The sequence below is a fragment of the Pongo abelii genome, chromosome 5, assembly GCF_028885655.2.
Source record: "Pongo abelii isolate AG06213 chromosome 5, NHGRI_mPonAbe1-v2.0_pri, whole genome shotgun sequence".
NCBI classification, from domain to species: domain Eukaryota; kingdom Metazoa; phylum Chordata; class Mammalia; order Primates; family Hominidae; genus Pongo; species Pongo abelii.
In genome coordinates this window covers 112,618,087-112,638,036 of record NC_071990.2, presented here as the reverse complement: position 1 = coordinate 112,638,036, position 19,950 = coordinate 112,618,087, and the positions used below count along the sequence as shown (strand labels likewise).

At 39.0% G+C, this 19,950-nt stretch overlaps 2 long non-coding RNA genes and 1 pseudogene across 3 annotated transcripts in view; 1 reads left to right on the top strand and 2 right to left on the bottom strand.

The window, feature by feature from the left end:
* LOC134761601 (uncharacterized) overlaps positions 1 to 19,950 on the bottom strand; it is a 117,696-nt gene that overhangs the window by 96,936 nt on the left and 810 nt on the right. The gene's annotated exons all lie outside the window — the stretch shown is intronic.
* LOC134761602 (uncharacterized) lies at positions 394 to 19,841 on the bottom strand. 2 transcript variants are annotated; one of them, XR_010140510.1, is made up of 3 exons: positions 19,177 to 19,841; positions 6,021 to 6,137; positions 394 to 706 (listed from the first exon to the last, which is right to left on the bottom strand). It is a non-coding gene; the product is annotated as an uncharacterized LOC134761602 (long non-coding RNA). The 2 variants fall into 2 exon arrangements; XR_010140511.1 differs by lacking the exons at positions 394 to 706; positions 6,021 to 6,137 and adding an exon at positions 14,271 to 18,027.
* LOC100937565 (uncharacterized) lies at positions 8,297 to 8,973 on the top strand (annotated as a pseudogene).

Sequence of the window (19,950 nt, the reverse complement as noted above, 5' to 3'; positions counted from 1 at the left end):
TGTTATCTTCTACTGTGTGGTCCTTCACTGCACTATTCTTTAAACAGAAAAAGGCCTCCTCAAGGGCAAGTCCTGCTTCAAATGTCCCCTTCCCCTCCTGACTACAGAATAATGTGTTTGTGTAGTATATGATTACACCAGACAAGACTGTGAACACATGTGATTTACTCAATGATCCTATTCTGCTTCCTTTTAAAGATAAAGAATGCATTTAAGTCGATTGTGTATGAGACTGTGGTAATTCCTTAGAAGGCTCCATTCAAACAGAGAATAATATTACCTTATTTTAAAACACTAAGAGCATAGCTAGTTTCCTGGTCTTCATTTTCCTTCCAGACAACAACATTAATACTTTCATTTATTTTAGAAGAGACAAGTGTAACACATGAGTGATTATTTTAAAATAGTTTTAATTTTTCTTTGTATAAGCAAGATGCCCCCATAAAACATTCACTTTTCAACAACCTTTATATGCAAATAACTTACAAAAATCTGTGTAAGATAAAAGAAACAACTAAAACCAGACAGCCACCACCACCACAGATCCTAATAGCAGGCCAGATCAAGGTGCAGATCTCATGAAAACAAGCTGCTCACATTCCCAGAACCACAACCCCCTGGGGGTGGAATCTTGTCTTCTTTAACTCGCTGGGTGGTAGAGCCCATAGGAATTACTCAAACTATGAAAATCCCAAAGCATGGTCACCTACAGGGAAATGAGACAGATATGACTTGAGCATAATTATTTTCTTGTAATAACAGTTAAAGAAAACAACCTTAAATAGTAAAAGTTGTGTGAGCTTCAACAGGTAGATAATTGTGTTTGTTTTTACCAAACATAGTATTTGTTAGCTTACCAAGGAGGAAAATATACAATGTACAGTTGCCATTTTTAGTTTAATATTCTCTAGGGCACTCATACATAGTGATTATAGATACACTTAACCAGACATAGTGTTCTTGGTATTTCACATGGTTTATTTCATTTAATCCTCATAATAACCTTATAAGGTAAGAACTAATTTTTTTTTTTTTTTTTTTTTGAGACAGAGTCTCGCTCTGTCGCCCAGGCTCGAGTGCAATGGCGTGATCTCGGCTCACTGCAACCTCTGCCTCCCAGGTTCAAGCGATTCTCCTGCCTCAGCCTCCCAACTACCTGGGATTACAGGCGCATGCCACCATGCCTGGCTAAATTTTGTATTTTTAGTGGAGACGGGGTTTCACCATGTTGGCCAGGCTAGTCTCGAACTCCTGACCTCAAGTGATCCACCTGCCTCAGCCTCCCAAAGTGCCGGGATTACAGACATGAGCCACCGCACCCGGCCCCAAGAACCATCATTATTACTATTTTTCAAATAAAGAGCAAAGACACAGGGAAGTTAAATTACTTGGCCAAGATCACACAACCAGAATTCAAAACCAAGTATCTTGTCTCCAGAGCTCTTACTTTTAATTTAGTAAAAGTAAATGTGAAATTGGATTTTTAACCCCGTTATCATACAGAACCATTCCTCCAAGACTGTAAATTCTGAGTTTCTTCCCTGTGAACTTCCACCTCTTTGACTCATTGTGACTGCCAAACTCTCAGTCCCTTCTAATTTATCTTCTGGTTTCACTTGCTTTCCTTTACAGCCTCGACTCTAGTCATTTCAATTATGCCCAAATCTCCTGCTCAGTCCTCACCAGCTAGAGCCAAACCAAAGTGGTCCCTTGTACCAGCAATCTCTGCTATTACTCGTCTTAGCAGTGATTCAATCAAGAAAAGTCATGCTGCTTCTTTTTAAGTAAGTTCACTACTGCTCAGCAATCCTTTCACTGACACTACACAGCATCTATAGCAGCAGTTCCGAACTTTTTCTAGGACTAAATCCCTGAATATACCCATCTATCCCTTTATAGATTACTTTACCATGGATTTATTTAAAATTCATCCGAAGTAGGGTTGGCAAATAAAATACAGGATGCCTAGTTAAATTTGAATTTACAATAATCAAGAAAAATTTTAGTTTAAAGTATGTCCCAAATATAGAAACACGTAAATAGTATTTAAGATAATAAAAAATACCAAATGTACTGAGCCAAATATTGCATGAGACATACTTAAATACTAAAAAAAATTGTTTACCTAAAATTCAATTTTAACTGGGCATCTTGGATTTTAATTTGTTAAATTTAATCCAATCCAATTCCCTTCTTTCCATTCCCAGAAGTATATTTTCTGTTTTCAAAGGTTAATTCTCTGAACTTTTATTTGCCTTTCTCCTTACTTCTCTTTCTTCCTCATTCTACATATTCCTTCTTTGTACTTTCAAGGATGTTCGGGTCATCTCTACTGTGTTTTGTTTTGAGACAGGGTCTTGCTTCGCTGCCTCCCATGCTGGAGTGCAATGGTGCAATCATAGCTCACTGAAGCCTCAAATTCCTGGGCTCAAACAATCCTCCCGCCTCAGCCTTCCTAGTAGGTGGGACTACAAACACGTGCCATCACACCTGGCTAATTTTAATTTTTTTTTGGAGAGACAGGGTCTCCCTATGTTGCCCAGACTGGTCTCGAACTCCTGGGCTCAAAGGACCCTCCCATCTTGGCCTCTCAAAGTATTGGGATTATAAGCAAGAGTCACCACTCCTGGCCTCCTACTGTGGTATTAAGGGTCTCAATTCTTCATCCCTCTATGAATCCATGCCCTTTGCCATGTCACTTTGCAAGTTCTCTAAAGAGGAGAATTCTGTTTCTCTGCTCCTTGAATACGGGCTTGGCCACATAAATTGCTTTGGTCAGTAGAATGAGGGAGAAGTGCCAGTGTCAGTTTGGAGTCCATGTGTTTGTGTTTGCCCCTTTTTTTGGGGGTGGGGGAAGAGTCTCACTCTGTCGCCCAGGCTGGAATGCAGTGGCGCAGTTTCAGGTGATTCTCCTGCCTCAGCCTCCCGAGTAGCTGGGACTACAGGCATGTGCCACCACACCCAGCTAAGTTTTGTATTTTTAGCAGAGATGGGGTTTTACCATGTTGGCCAGGCTGGTCTCGAACTCCTGACCTCAGGTGATCCACCCGCCTCGGCCTCCTAAAGTGCTGGGATTATAAGTGTGAGCCACCATGCCCAGCCTCTGTTTGCCCTCTTCAACACTTCTTCCATCTTCATGAGAAAGATATGCCTAAGTGAGCTGGACAGTCGCAGAAGGAGGATGATAGGTAAGTGTCCAGCCTAGAGCAAAGCTCCCAGTAGGTCTGCTGATGTATGAGCAAGCCCAGCTGGGAGGAGCCAACCCTTAGACATGTGAGCTATAATAATAATTATTGTCTTAAGCCACTTTAGAGTGTTTGTTATACAGCAAAACCTAAATGATGCATCTACCCTGAAAAACCTCATCCTGACCATAGTATTCTAATTCCCTTTGTTGTATTCCCAAACTGCTGCAAAAAGTATCCTTTAGTTTTTGCTTGTATTCCTTTGCCATTTATTCTTATCTGTACCACTTCTCTTTTAATTGACACCAAAATTCTCCTAATGGTCAGTCTTACAGCTTTGGCATGATCCTCATCCATGCTGGCCTCTGTACAGCACCTGACACTATAGGTCATTTCATACCACTGTTGAATTTCTCCCGCTTTTATTGTACTCCACTAGTTTTTATTTATTTGATTGCTCCATTTACTTCAAGGGCTCATCTTCTCTCTTCCACTCTTCTGGGGAGTTTATTCATTCTCTCAAAAGTGACTGTTATGTATCTGACTTACACATCTTTATTTCTACTCCTAATCTCTATTTCAAGCTCTAGTTCAGTTGGTCCTCAAACTGCAGTGTGCATCAGAATCACTTGGATGGCTTGTTAATATTCAGATTGCTGGGGCCTCACTCCCAGTTTCCTATTCAGTAAGTCTAGGATGGGACCTGTTAATTTTCATTTTTAGTAAGTTCCCAGGTGATGCTGATGCTGCATCAGTGACCACACCTTGAGAACCACACTTCTAGTTCCATATTTCCAACTCTCTAACAGTTTTCTCCTGGTTATCATCCATAGGTGCTTCAAATATCACATACAATGTCAATTAGGGTAGTTTTTGTTTTGTTTTGTGTTGTTTTTAATACTGTAACCACTAGTAACTAATGGTCTAACTAATGCAAAAGAAAGATTTATCAGGAAGCTCACTAAAGACTGCAGAACCATGTTCCAAATAAAAAGAGAACCAGAAACTAGACTACTTGACAGTAGGAGCATTACCCCTAAGTCTGAAGTAAACTGAGTGTTTCTTGTTTTTGAATCCCTCAGTTCAAAAGTCAATTACAAATGAGAGTCACCTATCCCTTAGTTGTACCAAGGGAGAGACAGAAAGGACTATGGTGGAAGTAGCCACCAAGGACTCCTTTTCTTTCACATTGTCTTAGTTCAGGCCCTCTTAATTAAGCAGGTAGATTACTACGACAGCCTCTTAACTAGTTTTCTTGCCCCTAACATAACCTCCAATTCATTCTCCACATCATCTTCAGTTATCTCTTTAAGACACATGTCATTTTCTTCTTTGCCTTATCTGGTGCAGTATTCATGTCTTATCTTGTTTTAAGTGATAAATTGCTTTTCTCCATACACAAGTGGTTGCTATATTTTTGCCTTAGCTGACACAAAAAATGGAAAAGCAGTTTGAGAGGGTAGGAAACACAGCCCATTGTAAACTGAGGTTCTAATCACCTAGTAATCAGGCAAGAGTCAGAAGCAGAGTACCAAATTTTGGATAGAGACCCCTCAAGGAGGCTTTAAGATATCAAGTCTCTCACTAGACTGAAAACTCCCTCATGGCAAGGATCTAGTTCTCACTCTATTCCCAGCACCTAGCTCAGCACCTCACAAATAACAAGATTTAATGACATGAAGAAAGTCATCTCCAGACCCTCCCCTACTTTAAATTACTAGTTTACAGTCTCTGCCTGCATATCGCCTCACCACCAAATCCGTCCCACATACCACTGCTAAATCAAGCCAATTATCATTTCATTTCCTGCTCAAAACCTTCTGACTGTCCAATACATGCTCGCCAACTCTAAACTCTTCACCATTCAAAGCCTTCCAGAACTTGGTTCTAACCAATTTTTCTAAGGTTTCTTCCACTCCTTATTACACTGTCAAACAGTCTGGATAAATAAGGTTTAACATAACATTTTTTCTGTTCTTGTTGGTTCCAGTTTTTGTAGTATCTGTCTTCCATGATGTCTCCCCTATCTTACCGTCAAAATCTAGTTAAGATGCCACCTGTCAGTGACCTACCACTCTAGGTTATTGGTAACGTATCCTCGTACCCTATGCTACTTAATTACTTAAGGATCTATTTGAAGCTTTTGTTAATTACGGTCCTGTTCATATATATAACTTCTAGTAGTTGAACACATACTATCTTAAATTATCACTATGTAGTTGTATTATTTGTCCTACCAGATTTTAAGAGACTTAAGAGCTTTCTGCTGCTAATCTTCTATATCCCCAGAAACTTCTGTAGTGCTTTACACATAGTGGGCAATAAGTAAAATTTGTTAAAAAGATGAATAAATGGATATTTATAATATAGCACTAGTGTTTGGTGCTGGTCCCCTTGAGGTAGCCAGCCTGTGACTGTGCCAGGGATTTCTGAGCTGCTGAAATCAGAGGGTAATAAATCCTAGCAGCTTGGAACTGGATAGTGAGTCTAAATCAAAGATCATCAGGTTGAATGGAGATTCAAATGCCAGGAACAAGCATTAAGTGAAACGGTCCAAAAGACAGAACCCGAGATGAAATATAGAGCAAAGGGTATGGAATCAGGCAGAGACACAGTAAAGGCAACAGTAGTCATAACATATTGATGAGGATCTGGAATGGTGGACTTTGGAGTGGGGGGCTGTGCAGTGCATTCATCAAGGTGAGTAGTTTGTTGGTAAAATAATCACCTAAAAATTGGAAGTTAGGTTGGCACCCAATTATCATCTCTAGCAAAGAAACACATACATAAAAATTAAAAATTTATAATAGCAAATATAGAGAAATTAAATAGAACCTGCTTTGAGAGGTGGATTTCATTTGAGCTTCATTTTCTTGCTTCTGCCCTGTCACCTTAATTTGTTTCACACATTTGCACAAGTTCACATAAAAGTCGTAATGTATTTTTTGATTCCTTTATATTATGGAAAAAGAAAAACATATTTTAAAAGAGATAATATCACAGCACCCAACATCAATACAAAAACTCAGAACTTATTTTTACTGTATTTTTTAGATTTTTAATCTTTCAGTGAAGCTGCAATAACAGTATACATAATAACCACTGATTTTTCTATATGAACTGTTCACACACTAGAAAATTCTGAGATTATTTTATAAAAGTTTAAAAATCCTTAAAAATGTTTAAAAAACCCTAATTATGAGAAGTACATATTCTGTTATCGAAAGTCCTACAAAGTTTAATTCCTACAGCTACCTTGCCCTATAAAACATTTTTTTGCCTGTCAATCTGTGAGGTTGGATCGAGCAACTCTGTCCCACACAGCGTTTTCTTGTACTCGTTAGCAGTAAGCATTGTGGCAAAGACTAATGTCCTTATGAAAAGGACAGCAAAATTCACTTTAAGTTCTACTGTACAGGTGCAATAGTCCTCTGAATAAATTGTAAAAATTAAAAAAAAAATTTTTTTTGACACGATCTCACTCTGTTTTCTAGGCTGGAGTGCAGTGGTGTGATCATGGCTCACTGCAGCCTTGATCTCCTGGGCTCAAGCAATCCTTCCACCTCAGCCTCCCTAGTAGCTGGGACCACAGGTGCACACCACCACACCTGGGTAGTTTTTTTTTTTTATTATTTATGGAGACAGAGTCTCACTATGTTGTCCAGGCTGGTCTCAAACTCCTGGCTTCAAGGGATTCTCCCACCTCAGCCTCCCAAAGTGCTGAGATTACAGATGTAAGCCACCATATCTGGTCGGAATTTTGTTATTTTGATTTAAATGCTGAATGAAGTAAGTTTTAAAGCCTATATTATTCTTCCTGATATAGCTGACAGAAGGATAAGTTCTCATATTAGGTTCTTTGAAAGTTAATATATTTGGTGGCAACACAGAAGAATAGGAAGATCGCTTACCAAGGAGGTAGGTAACCTGGATCTCACTTACTCTATGGGGTCTTAGGTAAGTCATTTACTTTCTCTGAGTCTCAATTTCTTCATTATAAAATCTAAAGACTTGGATTATTTCAATGGTCTTGACAGGAAGACTGCATTGGAATTGCCTGTGGGCATTCTGACTTGGTAGATATGAGAAGAAAGGGCCTAGATAAATCTATCTTTACAACATCTCATAAATGATTCTGATGCATATTACTGGTTAAGAACCAATGGTATAAATAATTTCTTGGGTTATTTGAAATTCTAAGAATCTACTTTTTACATCCAATCAACGGAATTTTAAAAACTCCTACCTTTCACTATTACATCATTCTTCTTGATGAATAAGTATATTTTAGGAAATGGAGAAGCTGCCTCTAAATTGTGAATAGCTTACAGTTATTGAGTGCTTAGCAGTCTAAGGTGTTAACTCATTTAATATACGTAATTCAATCTTCACAACAACACTAAGAGGTAGGTACTACTATTATTATCTGTTTATTACAGACAGGAAAAATGAGGCACAGAAAGTAATTTGCCCAAGTTATGGAGCAGGTAAATAGGGAAATTGGGCTGCAGAGTTTAAACACCAGAATGCTCTACTATCATTTAATAAATGACCTATACATACCAATAAGCCCCATCACTATTCCCCACCCAAATAGTGCTGTTTTCCCTGCTACTACAGGGGAAAAAAGGGGTATGTTTTTAGAAAATCTTTGAGAGCAGAAGGGAGAAGCTGGGAAACTCAAGAATGAAAAAACACAAGATACCTGGGCCTAAGACCTCTGGCCTTGAATTACAACTAGAGACTACTTTGATTTACAGAAGCCTCTTTAAATAGGGTGACTATTTTTAGGAGTTATTTTCCTTCAGTTATCATTTCATCCCATGATGTCTAAGACATGCTCTTTTTGATTGAATAAATATTAATTTAAAAAAATATTAGAAATGTACCTTATCAGATGAACTACACCCAAAACTGTAAAGTAAAACAGGAAAGGATAAAAGCTACGTTAGAATCAAAGGGAAAGATTATCAAATGATTCAGCCTATTGTTAATTTTGGGTATGCAAAGGAGAATTATAACACCATACTTTGGCATAAGGTAGAGATTAATACATAACATGGTATAACCTTCCCTTCCCAACAGTATTAGATGGGCTGTCTACTTGCGTGATGAATTTACTCAGGATGAGGGCAGGAATTCAGGTGAAGGAGGAAGACTGTAAGCCAAGTGCCAAAGTCTTTAACATCTTTAATAAATTAAGTCTTGAAAGACTATGAATATGCTAAGTACAGGGGAGCAGATATTCTAGAATGAGGATCCTTCCCCTTTCTCTATGAGCTTTCAGTCTAAAAACATGTTATACAAATGCAGAAGTAAGCAGCCGCTTAAGAAAAATGAGTAGTGTTTTCCTTTATTCATAAAACTAATCTTTGTACTGCTAGATTTTCCCTGGTAAAGAGGAATAGAGAGTGAAATTACCTGCTAATTCAAGCAAGAAAAATATCAGCTCTTGTTCTCATAAATTTGTGAAAATAAATTACAACTAGATTGCCCCAGTTCTGATGTGAAAACATCTGGTGAGACCCCTAGGTATAGTTTCTCACTACTTTTTTTTTAAAGTGTAAAAACACACATATTCAAAGGTTTTTAAAAATAATCTTAAAAGAACAGAGTAGCATGCTATTTCCTGACAGGCTGACCTTTACATAAAGAATGTTCACTTTCAACAAACTGAAAATTATTCTTACTGATGGCTTCAGAATATCACTGTCTATCTCAGAAAGCAGAATGTTTTGTACAAGTCATAAATAAGTGGCTAGATGGACAATATTTGGTCATCAAATGATCAATGTAGAGGGCAGGGGGAAATTATTTCTGCAGTACCAACCATATATCTGGTGCTGTGCAAAGGGAAAAAGGAAACGGGCTGGGAATGGTGGTTCATGCCTATCATCCCAGCACTTTGGGAGGCCCAGCTGGGAGGATCCCTTGAGCCTAGGAGTTTAAGACCAGCCTGGGCAACATTGGGAGACTCCATCTCCACAAAAATAAAAAAATTGGTGGCGGGAGCCCGTAGTCCCAGCTACTCAGGAGGCTGAGGCAGGAGAATGGCGTGAACCCGGGAGGTGGAGCTTGCAGTGAGCCAAGATCACACCACTGCACTCCAGCCTGGGTGACAGAGCAAGAATCAGTCTCAAACAAACAAACAAACAAAAAAATTCACCAGGAGCAGTAGCACACGTCTGTGGCCCCAGTTACTTAAGAGGCTGAGGTGAGAGGATTGCTTAGGCCCAGGAGGTCAAGGCTGCAGTGAAGTGTGATTGCACCACTGCACTCCAGCCTGGGCAACAGAGCAAGACCCTGTCTTAAAAGAAAAAAGGAAATGTAGAATACGATTCCTAATGTCAAGAAACTTACAGCTTATTGGTCAATTACATAATACTGGAGTCCAGGACCATGTCTTACTCTCAAAAAAAAAAAAAAAAAAATCAACCACATCGTTTAACGTAGGATTTTATAAATATCAGTGAGTTAATAAAAAGTTAAAATAATACAAAAATCTTAGAATTGAGCAATAAAATGCATGTTTAATATAGGCGACTGGGCCAGGCACGGTGGCTCATGCCTGTAATCCCAGCACTTTGGGAGGCCGAGGCGGGCAGATCACCTGAGGTCAGGAATTTGAGACCACACTGGCCAAACATGGCGAAACCCCACCTCTACTAAAAATACAAAAATTAGCTGGGTGTGGTGGCAGGCACCTGTAATCTCAGCTATCTGGGAGGCTGAGGCAGGAGAATCGCTTGAACTCAGGAGGCAGAGGTTGCAGTGAGCCAAGATCGTGCAACTGCGCTCTAGCCTGGGTGACAGAGTGAGACTCTGTCTCAAAAATAAATAAATAAATAAATTAATTAATTAATTAAATTAAATAAATAGGTGACTGAGTGAAGAGATAACAGTTAAGCTGATGTAATTATAATCTTTGAAATCTCTATTAACAATGAAAACACATGGACACAGGGAGGGGAACAACACACACCAGGGCCTGTTGGGGGGTGGGGGACAAGGGGAGGGAGAGCATTAGGACAAACACCTAATGCGTGCGGGGCTTAAAACCTAGATGATGGGTTGATAGGAGCAGCAAACCACCATGGCACATGTATACCTAAGTAACAAACCTGCACATTCTGCACATGTATGCTGGAACTTCAAGTAAAAAAAGCAAACAACAAAAAAACCTCTATTTAAAAACCTTCTTCCTATTCCAATTTTATAATATTTTGAGTAAGTACTGACACAGGAAGGTCTCTACTCCTACTTACTGAAATCTTTAAGAAAGAAAAGAGTGGGTTAACTGGGCAAAAAGAGACAGGGAAAGGAAGAGCAAACCAGGCAGAATGAGTATCACATGCAATTCTCTCTTCTATGTAGAAAGAACATGGCATGTGCCAAGAACTGGTGATATCAAATAGTGAACTAGAAAGTAAGTTCCTTGAAAAATTCAGGATAGGATCCAAAAGGGAGCAAAATTTTCAGCCTAAAAATGCTCAGTGTGATATACATGATAATGTAAAATTTGAACCATTCTGTTGTTGGCCAACAGTGGGAAAATGGTTAGGTAAATTATCATATGTCCACAACACAGCATATTTTGCAGCCATTAAAACAATGTATATGAAGAGTTTTAATTTACATGGAAAATGCTTGTTATAATGCAAAGTGAAAAAACTAGGACATTATTTTCTCTATGTAATATATTTACAGAAAAATTTTCTAGAAACAGAATGGACTAGAATGTTAATCATGACTTCCACTGGGTGAGACTGAATGTTCTATATTTTTCTTTATTGTCTTCCATATTTTCCATGCTATGCATTTAAAACTTTCAAAATTGGAAAAATACATTTTATTGAGAAAATGAAGAAACAGAAGGACTTATCTATATTTACACATCTGAGAATAAGTAGTCTTTTCTGGCCTCTGGAATGAGAATGTAAAATAAAGCAAAATCTAGGAGAATCCAGTGTCAATAACGAAGTTTTCTGTGTGTGTTTTTTGAGACAGGGTCTTGCTCTGTGACCCAGGCTGGAGTGCAGTGGTGATCACGGCTCACTGCAGCTTCAACTTCCTAGGCTCCAGCGATCCTCCTGCCTCAGCCTCCTGAGTAAGTGGGACTACAGGCATACATCACCACGCCTGGCTAATGTTTAATTTTTTGTAGAGACAAGGTCTCACTATGTTGCCCAAGCTGGTCTCAAACTTCTGGGCTCAAGCAATAATCTCACCTTGGTCTTTCAAAGTACTGGGATTACAGGCATGAGCCACCCTGCCCAGTCTCAGTAAAAAGCTTTTTAGTGGGAGTTTTTCTGGAATGTGACTTACACTGTGAATATTAAAATGCAATAAACTTTGGGGCCAGGGGAAACTACCCTGAGATATGTTGATCCAAATAGATACCTTGCTTCTGAGATTTTGCATCTTAATTATTTAAATTGGGAATTTTATCTATCCTTACTCTATGTGTGTTTGGTCTCCTCCTGCCTATCTATAATATAATCCATTGGAAATGCTCCAATATCAATTCTGGATATGTAATTTAAATGAGTGTCCTGGAAAGCTCAGGCATCAGTTCTAATATTACTCTATTCTGAAAGTTTCTTTTGTTTTTTGTTCCTTAAACATCATCTTTAATTTATAGGCTATCGATTCCTTCCTTAAGACTATTACTGCTAACTTATGGAAGTGGAAGAGTTGTTTCAGAAAAGTTTTGCTTCTCTGAGTAACTGAGTAAATTGATTGGTTAAAATGAATAGAGAGATCTCTGTTCAGGAAATTCATCTCTCACCACACGATAAATCTGACTTTGGTTTAAAGAGAAAGAAATAAAATATGTCTTTTGGCCAAGAATTATTTTATTATTATTCATTTAGGCAATAAATATTTATGTGCCTACCTTGTACCCGGGAAGGTTCTATGGAGAAATTGCAGAAACCTGCATAAAGCCTTTTGGGACTTTGTATAGTTGATGCAATTGACTCCAAAGTTTGCCATACTTACTTAGGCCTTCCAAATGCCTCTGAAAGGGAATGAGTTTCTTTTCCATCATGGTTTCATAAAGGCAAGAGACTGGATGAAGGGCTGGGTAAAAATTTACTTTAAACTAGGCCAGGGTTTTTCAACACCTGCACTATTGACACTTTGGACCTGATAATTCTTTGCGTTGTAGGGGCTGCCCTATGCATTGTAAGATGTGATAATCAAAAATGCCTCCAGATATTTTGCCAAATGTCCCCTAGGGAGGCAAAAATCACCCCTGGTTGAGGAACACTGGACTAAATGATTCAGACATTTGCCCTACAGTAGTTAAGAAAACTGAGTTATCTGAAAGTGAAGGAAAGAAAAGGGATGACACAAAAAATAATTTAGCTTGAGGCTGGGCGCCATGGCTCACACCTGTAATCCCAGAACTTTGGGAGGCCAAGGCAGGCAGATCACTTGAGCTCAGGAGTTCGAGACCAGCCTGGGCAATATAGTGAAACCCTGTCTCTAAAAAAATATGAAAAATAGCTGGGTGTAGAGGTGCATGCCTGTAGTCCCAGCTACTCAGGAGGCTGAGGTGGCAGGATTGCTTGAGCCTGGGAAGTCAAGACTGCAGTGAGTTGAGATTGGGTCACTGCACCCCAGCCTGGGTGACAGAGTGAGACCCTGTCTCAAAAACAATAATTTCGCAGGGCATGGTGGCTCATACCTGTTATCTCAGCACTTTGGGAGGCTGAGGCAGGAAGATCGCTTGAGCCCAGGAGTTCGAGACCAGCTTGGGCAATATAGTGAGACCTCATCTCTATTAAAATAATTTCTAAAAAAAAAAAAAAATTTAGCTTGAACTCTACCAAATTTACTAGAAAACAAAGTATCTAAATGATTGAATAAGAAAGAAAATACTGCCACTCTTGTCAAATCACTAAGCCCTTCTACCTTCTCCTTAAAGATGAATGAAAAAACAGTGACAAGACAGTCTTTCTTACCAGAGAAATGACTACTTATATAGCTGCTGCTCAGAAGATTCTCTAAGTATAGGAGTAAAAGTCATAAATCTAGAGTTTGGAGGCATGAGTTCCCACTAAACAGCTTTATTTCTTTGGGCCTTAGCTTACTGATATGTAACGGAGGGGTGTTGGGCAGGCAGTAGAGAGAGTTGTAAACAGATTTTTAAATTTTTTAATTCAATAAATGTTGATAACTTATATTCTAGGCATTATATTGGATCTAGTATATAAAAGATGAAAAGACATGGTCTGCTCCTTCAAGAAGATAACAGTCTATTAGAATGACAGACTAACAAACAACTATAATAATATAAGCATTATAATAGAAGCACATTCAAAGAGAAGTGGAAGGCTAGAAATAACACCTGAATCTCTTTGAGGAAATCAGGGAAACCTTTACAAGGAAGTGGCATTTGAGCTAAAACTTGAAAGATAAATAAGAATTTTGCCAGGAGACAAGAAGGGAGAACATACTATGCCAGTTAGAAAGGCAAATGCACAGAGATTTGATAGTTTTTCAAAAAGAATGGCATGTTTACGAAGCTATAATACCTCAGTGGTGCTAGAAGATAAATGGAAAAGGTGAAAAGGTATGAAGCCGAATATCTATCTGGGCCAAATCATGAAGTTGGTATGCCATAAACACTGTTTTTATGGCAATAGATGATAATTTGATGTAGACGATAACTTAAAATTTATGTGGTACACAGATCACCCTTGCAGTACAGTAGAAAATAAAATTAGTGGGGCATAAGCCAAGAGACCAATCAAGTGAGTACTGCAATAGTATACCTAAAGCTAGTGAAAGGCTACAAAAGGACAATGATTATGTGGACAAAAATGGGGAATATTCAGGAGAAAGAATAGGCAGGACTTGAAGTATGAATGCTGGCGGGGGGGGGGGATTACAGCTAAAGTGTATTCAGATTGTGCTAAGTATTTTTGGCAATACTTTATTTAATCCTTATAATATCCCTAATAGGAATGGAAAGCAGTCCAATTTGCTAAAAGGTTAATTTGCCAACGAATCAGTTTGCTATATTTACCAAATACTTGTTTTAGAGAATATTCACCCTGAATATATTTAATAAATGTATTCTTTTTTTTTTTTTTTGAGATATGATCTTGCTCTACCACCCAGGCTGGAGTGCAGTGGTGCAGCAACCTCGACCTCTTGGGTTCAAGTGATCCTCCCACCTCTCAACCAAGCAGCCTCTCAGTCCCACAGGGTTTCACCATGTTGCCTAGGCTGGTCTTAAACTTCTGGGCTCAAGCAATCCTCCCACCTCTGCCTCCCAAAGTGCTGGGATTACAGGTGTGAGCCATCGTGCCTGGCCAATGAATGTATTCTTGGTACACTTTTTTAATGAATTCACTTTTGATGAAATGATTTAGAACCTAAGGTAAGTATACTTTTACCCCTGTTTTATTGAAGAGAAAACTGAGGTTCATAGAAACTGAAGTTCACAGTTAGCAAAGGCAGAATCAGGTCTACAGAGCTAGAACTTTTTTTTTTTTTTTTTTTGAGACAGGGTCTCACTCTGTTGCCCAGGCTGCAGTACAGGGGCAACACTATGACTCCACTAACTCAGTCATAGATGTAACATGTTTGTCTTATATTAACTTTATTACTCTTTTGAGTTCTTGCACCTCATAGGTCCACCAGAATCCTATGCTCATGAGGCTCAAGGCTCACTGCAGCCTTGACCTCCCCAAGCTCAAGTTATCCTTCCATCTCAGCTCCCAAGTAGCTGGGACTACAGGCATGCACCATCACACCCGGCTAATTTTTGTTATTTCTGGTAGAGATGGATTTTTGCCACGTTGCCCAGCCTGGTCTCGAACTCCTGGGCTCAGGCAATCCTCCCGCGCTGGCCTCCCAAAGTGCTGTGATTACAGAGTTGAGCCACTGTGCCTGGCCCCGACAATGTTAATATTCTTAAATGAAGAACTATACCTTAAAAAAAAATAGATATAATGAAACTAAATTCCAAATCCAATGTAATAAGAGTAGCATATCTTATTATGACAACTTTCTTAGTTTTTCCTGGGGGCTACCTGATGAAGATAATTCTGTGGTGCTCTGCTCTTTCCTTTTTTTTTTTTTAAACTCTCAGAAATTGCCATCTATCTGGAGTCAACTACCATTTATATGTGACACATAGAACCCACTAACCACCTTTAAATTGTCATCTCAAGTATTTGTTTCATCATCAATGTAGGTGGTATTATTTGTTTGACAATACGAAAAAAGTCATAATTCTGCTTTCCGGGATATGAGAATTTGAAATCTTTTTTAACTCAACTCTGTAGTGCTCATGGTTCACAGCTGTACAAAGTGGAGGCCACTCTAGGAGTTCAGTGGAGAGCGGCAACTCCTCTTTGGGGACATTTAGAAATAAATGGGGAATTTTTTATTGTTACAGTGGCATGTAGTGCACGGGGGCCAGGGATGTTAAATGTCCTGCACAATGAAAAACTGTTTCACCAAAAATGCCAGAAGCCCCATTTGAGAAACCCAAGAGCTCAGAGCCATCAACTTCATGAACATGCGACAAGTATAGTCACACAGGGCCCAGTGCTTGGTTTAATGCTCTGCAGTCACTGTCTTGAAAATTGTAATACTTTTATGTTTGACTATCTGTTTTGTAAGTCCAGTGGTATAGCAGAGCATAATATGCAAGCAGAGGTATGTATCCTTTCTTCCTTGCCGTTCTATTTGCATATGGTCTCCATGATGCCTCATGACAAAGGATTCTGGTGGACCTATGAGGTGCAGGAACTCAAGACAGTAACAAAGTTAATACAAAACAAGCATGTAACATCTATGACTGAGTTAGCGGAGGCATAGACAGTTCCAAGAGGCTACACTTTTCATTCAAATCAGAACTTGCTTCAGGTGCAGAAAGAAGGCAACAGCATCTTTAAGAAACACAAGTGATTACATCACATCCTTCCTTACTCATGTGTTACTTACCACTATTAGCCAACCATTTACACAAAAAATGATGACAAAGAATGAAAGGGAAAGTAGGGCAACTCAGCACTCCCTTTCCTTTCATCCTTCCTTACTCATCAGTAAGCAGAAGATGGAGAATGTTGGTAGAATGTGTGCATATCAAGAAGGAAAACAAAAATAGTTTAGTTTTATGCAGAGTTTACACTGCTCTGATAGCACAAAATACATATGCATTTACAAGCTATGAATTGTATAATTTTGGTGATTCCACATACAATTGAAATGCTCTATTTGCATTTTAAAATGGCATTACACAATATAAAGATGAATGGTAAAATTCATCTAAGAATTAAAAAATTTAATTTTTCTTCTCATAGAATGACATTAAAAAGCAAATTTAAAAACACTATGACAAGTGGAGAGAGCGACGACAGAACAAAGAAAAAGCTTTATATTTTAATACAGATAATAGCACATTTTCCCCTGTGTTGGAACAAGAGGCCTTACGTTTTCATTTTGCTCTGGGCTCCACAAATTACGTAGCTGGCTGTGACTGGGCTGGTTGAAGCAAAAAGGGATTAAAAGATACTATTTAGTTCACAGATCTCTCAGAGGGCCAGAGAACCAGACTTGGATAAACCAAGCTAGAAACAACATCCAAGAAAAACCAAACCACAAAGAACACCCATCCCACATCACAAAGCTATTCTAGTGGAAACCCATCCCAGCACTGCCTGCCAGTCAGCACCTATGACTCTAGAACAGATGCCACAACTCCTCCCTACCTACCCAGAGGAACCAGATACCTCCTTCATGGTATTTGTCAGAAGATACTTATCTCCCTGAGTGCAGTTGAAGCATCATGTTGCTTGCTCTCACATCCATGTCCGGAATGGGTACATCTGATTGCTGGAAACTAGGTCATATACTGAAGCCAGCTTCTGATTGTCAACATCCTTTCCAACTAACTCCACATTTACTGAAGTCACTCTGGTAGGGGACACATTTGTACCACGTAGTCCCAACTAGTTGGCAGGTTGAGGTGGGAGGAGCCTAGCAGTTCAAGACCAGCCTGGGCAACATCGTGAGACCCTGTTCCTCAAAAAGAAAGCAAACCGAATTGGCCAACGCTACAAATTAGGGCCTTCCCTCTTCTCCAGCCATTGTTAAACATTTACTGATCACACCATTGATCTCACACCAGCAATCTAGCTGCAAAGGAGTCTGAAAACTGTAGTTTGTTTTCCAGCTTTTAAAGTACAGAAAAGTAAGCAAGAAGGGGGTTGGATGAATACTGAATAAGCCATCTTATAGTATCTGCCACAAAAGTATGGTAGCTACTACTGTCTGTTCTAGATTATAAACTGCTAACAGGCAGATGTTAACAGATGTTGAACAGTATTGGTAAAGGAGACTTGGTAGGCTTTTACTTGAAGGCAGACATGCTAAGTACATGTCAGTGAACTAGAAGAGATGATTAAATGTTAATTGATATGATTAAAATACATTTTTAGGATGCTAGACTATAAACCTTATAAGGGAAGGGACCATGTCTGTTTTGTTTCTCACCATATCTCAAATCTCCTGGCAAGAAATAGCCACTTAAAAAAAAAAAAAGCACAGTCAGGTGTGGTGGCTCACACCTGCAATCCCAGCACTTTGGGAGGCCAAAGTGGGCAGATCACGAGGTCAGGAGTTCGAGACCAGCCTGGCGAACATGGTGAAACCCCATCTCTACTAATAATACAAAAATTATCCAGGTGTGGTGGCACATGCCTGTAGTCCCAGCTCCTCGGGAGGCTGAGGCAGGAGAATTACTTGAACCCGGGAGGTGGAGGTTGCAGTGAGCCAAGATTGCGCCACTGGACTCCAGCCTGTGTGACAGAGTGAGACTCTGTCTCAAGAAAAAAAAAAAAAAAAAAAAAGCATTAAGGATATTAAGTATAGAGTTCAATTTTTGCATTTCTCATACTGTATGTAGATAAGGCAATTCCAAGTGATTTTACTGTTTCTCAATGAATCAGACTTCTGGATATGAACATTTTACTATATTTTCACATACATTATCTCATTTGAGCCTTACAACATCCCTGAGAAGTTAAAACAGGAATTACTATCCATTTCACAGATGAGGAAATAAATTCCAAAAAATAAGTGATCACTTAGCTAAATGATGGTTTAAAATTCACATTCTCTGACTCAAAATTCCAGAACTTTTTCTTACTTCAGGAAGAATATATATATAAAACACATTTGATAGTGGTTCATTAGGGGGCTATTGTCAGGTTTTCAATTTGAGCATCAACTTAAAACTAAATTACATGCAATGAACACAACATTCCTAATTTCATGCTGCAAATGTTTTTCTTCAAGAGTGAACATTCTTGGAGTTCTAGAAGGATTTGACTTGTGGTTGCAACTGCCTTTTCTTAAAGTAAATAATGTTGATTCAAGAGGTAAGGGGAAAGAAACCCTCTTCTAGAAATCGCAAATCTGTTAATTTGATGCTTTTACCATTTTCTAGTTAGGAATATTATAATTTAAGAGTTATGGATACACTGATTATAATATAGTACAAGGATTCTCAATTTTATTTTGCTTAAGAATCACGGGGTGGCAAGTAGTGTTGCTAACAATACAGATTCCCAGGCCCCATCCCCCAAAATATAATTCAGTAAGAGCCAAAATATCAACACTTAAAGAATTCTAGGTGTCATGGAACACTGAGAATCACTGATATCGTGTATCTGACATTCGGCGTGTACAAAATATTTATTTTATCAAAAATACATTTTAGCATGGTATTCATATTTTAAAATCACTTCTATAGCCTTCTAAAATTTCAAATCAAGAGATTTTGCCTCTTAAAAATATTAGCTAATTTCCAGCATATTAGTAGAAATCTTGCCACCTATGTTTATAATCATGCGCTGAGGTTAAAAACTACAAGCTAATTTACTGTAGTAATCAGTCTCAAATCCCTCGGAGCGGAAGTTCTTATTATAGCATTTATATGTTAGGGAATTTATAGACAGCTTCTTACCAGTGAGCTGTCTCTTTGGGCCTTTTGATTTTCCTATTTGAAAATCCACAACGGTTCCAAACGAGTAGCTCTCACACCACTTCAAATACGTGGCAACCTGGTAACCATTAAAATGCACCTGTATAACACATAAATGTAAAAGAACGATCTCTACTTGGATGGGTTAGAAATGTGTCAAGAGTCCTAATTCAGGGGCAAATTTCGAACTTGAACCCACGCTTTCTGCCTCCTACAGCTTGCATCTTTTTGTTGACAAGAAACCCTTCAGGATTAGTTTTTAAGAGAAACCTTCCCGTTTTACATATGTAGAAACTGAGCCCAAAGAAACAAAATTATTTGTCCAAGGTCACGCCCAATATCAGTGGCCAAGTCAGAGAGGAATCCGTTTCCAATTTAATAGCCAAGCAAGCTGCATGTTACTACTCTTTAAAACAAAAATTCCCTAACCGCATCGCTTCACCCCCTCTCGATTTTTGAATAAAGTTGTTTATTCAAAACGGCCCTTCCCCACGGTGGTGCTTTTATGCCTTCGGGTAGTAAAACCTTCCATAACGTGTTAGTGAAAAACACGAGGAGGCCACGTCTAACGCGGTGACTTTCACGGGCCTTTTTCTTTGGCCAAAATTTTCTCGGAAAGACAGTTAATCCTACATTCCGCTGGGGGAGGAGCGACGAGGGAGGAGGGAGGTCACCGGCAGCTGACAAGTCCTTACATGTACTTGCGCGTGCCCGGGACGCAGCCTGCGGGGCCGAGGAAACCAACGAAGGATGTAT